Source organism: Rhincodon typus, unplaced genomic scaffold, assembly GCF_021869965.1.
Source record: "Rhincodon typus isolate 14 unplaced genomic scaffold, sRhiTyp1.1 hic_rhity00008715, whole genome shotgun sequence".
NCBI classification, from domain to species: Eukaryota; Metazoa; Chordata; class Chondrichthyes; order Orectolobiformes; family Rhincodontidae; genus Rhincodon; species Rhincodon typus.
The window spans coordinates 1-4179 of NW_025974353.1; the positions used below are offsets into that span (position 1 = coordinate 1).

A 4179-nucleotide genomic window follows, 5' to 3' on the forward strand; every position below is an offset into this window, starting at 1 on the left:
GGAATAAATGGTTCTGAGGGTCACCAGAGCCGAAGTGTTAACTCTGATTTTCTCTTCACAGATGCTGCCAGACTTGCTGAGCTTTTCCAGCAACTTTTGTTTTTGTTCCTGATTTACAGCATCCACAGTTCTTCCGGTTTTTAATAAGTGGGTTATCCTCAGCTTGGCAGACTGTGACTAGTGGGGTCAGTGTTTAGACCCTAGCTGTTCATAACCTATATCAATAAGTGGATGCAGGGGGCCAATTGAAATATATCCAAATTTGCAGACAACAGAAGATTTAGTGAGAATGTGAACTGAGAGGAAGATGCAGTGGCTTCAAGAGGATTTTGACAGGCTGTCAGTGGGTAAGAGTATGGCAGATGGAATATAATGTGGATAAGTGTAAGATTATTCACTGTTTGGAAGAACAAAGGTGCAGAGGATTTTTTTATTGAAGAGATTGGAAAGTGTTAACATTCAAAGAGATTGAAGTATCCTTGTTCATAAGTCAAGTGCAGCAAGCAGTTTGAAAGACAAAAAGTATGTTAGCCTTTATTACACGAAGATTTGAGTGCAGGAGCAAAGATGTGTTGCTTCAATTGCATAGAACACTGGTGAGATGACTCCTGGAGATTTGAGTGCAGTTCTGGTCCCCTTGCGTAAGGAAGGATACGCTTGCTATTGCGGGAGTCTTGCAGAGGTTCACAAGACTGATTTCTAGGATAGTGGGACTTGCCTTTGAGAAGAAATTGAGGAGACTGAGCCTGCGTTCTCTGGAGTTTAGAAGAATGAGAGGCAATCTCATAAATGTACAAAATTCTTAAAAGAGATAGAAAGATTAGATGCAGAAAGGCTGTTTCCCCTGGCTGTGGGGTCTAGAACCAGAGAGGATTGTCTCAGAATAAAAGGCAAATCATTTAGGAGCGAGATGATTTTTAGTTACTAATGATATCATGGGAGGAGTATAATTCAGGTATCTGGCATTGTGGTAGATGATGAGCCACGAGTAGGCACCGGGGTCTGAGACGGCTTATTCGTGCTTTATCTTGCTATGATAAAGCATACCATGAGCGGAGTGTAGGTGAGAAAGCAAGCTATCCTTTACTTAGAAAAGACTCATGCACGTATATGGAAGCCCATCGCCAATATCAGGAAAGCTAACAGGTTATAGTTCAACACCGGCAACTCGACATCAGGAAAGCTAACGACAGGAGTATAATCCTAACATGGGTCAGACTAGCCAGAATGTAGTCGAGTCTGGAGATAATGAAGGCACGGGTGAGGGTTTTAGCAGCAGATGGCCAACTTCGTTCCTGCCTCAGCCTAATGTTACGGCTAATTATGGATATACAAAGGTTGCCAATCTAGATACAAGTTGTATAAAGAAATGGAAGGGATGATATAACAGTAACAAATTATTGTCAAACCTTTCTCGACTGTCTGGTTAAATTCTTTATGGTTTGTACTCCTTTTCATTTGGTAGGTGAGATAAGGCAAGACGAACCAAGCCAGCAGGGTCACATGACTAGGTTTCCAATCGGCTCCTTTGCAGGGAGGCGGGAACGTTCCCACCCCCACCCGCAAAACCATCAATGCGTGATTGCGTTATTGGGGCGTACGTGGTAACGTCAGGAGGCCGTATCCTGATTGGCGGTTGGAGCAAATTTGAAATCAGGCCGCGAAAACGTCCGGAGTAACGGAGCAGGCGCCAGGTGGAGAGTGGTGGACCAAGCGGTAAGGGTTCCTGGGGGAAAATGGGTCGGGAATTTAGAGATTGTTTTTGTTCTCCCTTCTTGAGATCGGTGCTGTTCACCCGATAGCGGGATGTTGTTGATTGTAAGTGGGGTGGGCGATGGAAGTCGGGCTTCTGGGCCCCGTGGAAAAGCGGGAAGTATCGTTCGTCTCTCCTTCCTTCTAGGATCTCCCCGATCAGAGAAAAGACGAACCCTTTGTGGTGATCGAGATATGTGCCGGGCCCTCGAATATATTAAAAATGTCTAGAAAGCACTAGGTCATTGGCTACTTCATAAAGGAAGGTATTTCTCTCGCCTTCCCCATCTGTAGAATGTCCTAAAGTGCTTCACAGTCAACAATGAACGTTTTCAACCGTAATTACTGCTGTAATATAGGAAGCACTGCAGCTAAATTGCACACAGCAATCTCCCACAAACCGAAATGTAGAAATGACCCAGATAATTGTCTTTTGTTATGTTTGTTTGAGGTACAAATATTTGCCAGGACACCAGAGGACTTCCCTGTTCATTCACATAGTGCCCCAGGATCATCTTGCATCCACACCAGTTTAATGTCTTATCCAAAAGACAGCACTTCTCTGACAGTGCAGCACTGCATTGGGAGTACCAGTTTAGATCTTGGTATTCAATTCTCTGGCGTGGGAATTGAAACCAAGAGTGCTACCAATTGTTTTATTAATTGCAGTAATATAGCTGCCAACCTTGTGTGTTGATGGATCCGCAAGCAAGAAATGCTGGCTGGGTTGGGAAATGGAAAGACTTTCTTCCCACCCAGTGAAAGTGTAATGTGTTAACTTTAATGTTATGTGGTTACACTCTTGTAGCTTCAGTGAAGTAATTTCAATTCATAGCACTGATTTTCAACCCCCCACTGCAATCCTGAGGCTGTACATTTCTGGTCTTGCATAGAGTGTTCTGCGTACTTGAGTGGGATGTAGTTGGATACCAGCATTTATGGAAGTTGTATGCCTTTTGCTATGTGCTGCACTTTTTAATACTGTGCTTATGTGCTTCAGCAATAGCTTTTTATAAAGCTTTTGTCAATTTGAGTTGGAGTGGCGCAAGATTCAAAAACAGAAATTTTTGTACTTTGAAGTGAATGGTTTCCCCATCTGTTAATGATATAAATTGCAGCACATTGTGTTGTTAGTCCTTGGATTTTAAACACTTAATAGGTCTGCAATACTTAATGTGACTGCTTCATCAAATTTGAGGGTTGTTTAAGCAATCTTTTGCAAATGCAGTTATTTTTGGAACAAATATGATTGTCAAAAATCTCTGTGGAACAACTTATAGAAATTAAGGAGCTGCTGCAGCGCTGTTTTTATATTGCTGGAGGCCTTTTGGCTGAGATATGTCACTGAGATTCTTCAGTTTGTTTTAGTTGCTTCATTTAAATTCCATGGAAATTTTAGTCCTTAAACTGTTACCAGTTATAATTGGACATGATTTAGTTTAATAAATTATTGTTTTGTCACTATCGCATCAAGCTGTCTTTAACACTGACTGGTAAAATCATGACATGCTCAGAATGTCCACTAACTAAATATTAATAGTAAATTTTGTGCTGTTGAGTGGTTGTTGGCGTTGTGCTACTGTGTCTCTTTAAAAGCCCTTCAGGTCTTGTCTTTTGCTGTGAATTAATACTGAGCCAGGATTCTTGGAATTGAGTTGGTGACCAGCCTGATCTCCATCTTTGGGCTGATGGCCATTTTATGATTTTTTTTTCGAAGGAACATCTGTAGGTTTATTCCTGCAGACTTGCACACAATACCTTTTGTGACTTTGAGCCAACTGTTCATTCCTGGCAGATATCGATGTGAGCAGAAGATTGACCCTCACCTGAAGTACCTGTAGGACTAAAATTGAGTTGGTTGAAAATTACATTTTGGAGGAATTTGACTCTTCTCTCTTGGTTTTTCTCCCCATACGAGTCCAGTGTGTGAATATTGCAAGACGATATTGCACCAAGAATCTTGGTTTAAAATTGAGATGCGTGGAAACTATGTCACTGTTGTAGTTCCCTTACTTTTCTAATGCATTAATCTGTTTTGTAGGAAAATGGAATCTGCCATGGTCACTCTACGCAACATGTTCGAGCAGTTGCTCAGACAGATGGAAGTACTAAATGAAGGAATTGAACCTCGTAAGCATTTTTAGTTTTGCTAATGTTGGGGTATGGTCATGATCAGTGAGGTTATTCATCTAGTTTTCTGTGAGATACTTTGAATTTTAGTCGTCAGTATATTTGTATAAAACCGGGAGATAGGACACCAAAGCTGGCTTGGTGAGCTGTAACTGCATCATGAAGCTTTGTAGATCAACTGAAATATTTGGACTACCAAAGTAATTCATTAATTTTCAAGCATAAAGATTCAATTGTTTGTATTTCTGCCAGTTCAATATGCTGATTCTTTTTGACTTTACCCAGTGGTACTAAGAG

The 4179-nt window shown here is 41.3% G+C and overlaps 1 long non-coding RNA gene across 1 annotated transcript in view; it reads left to right on the forward strand.

The window, feature by feature from the left end:
* The first annotated feature begins 1503 nt into the window (after window positions 1–1503).
* LOC125482318 overlaps window positions 1504–4179 on the forward strand; it is a 3579-nt gene continuing 903 nt past the window's right edge. The window contains exons 1-2 of the long non-coding RNA XR_007261606.1: window positions 1504–1716; window positions 3794–3882. This is a non-coding gene — a long non-coding RNA (uncharacterized LOC125482318). The remainder of the gene's footprint in view (window positions 1717–3793; window positions 3883–4179) is intronic.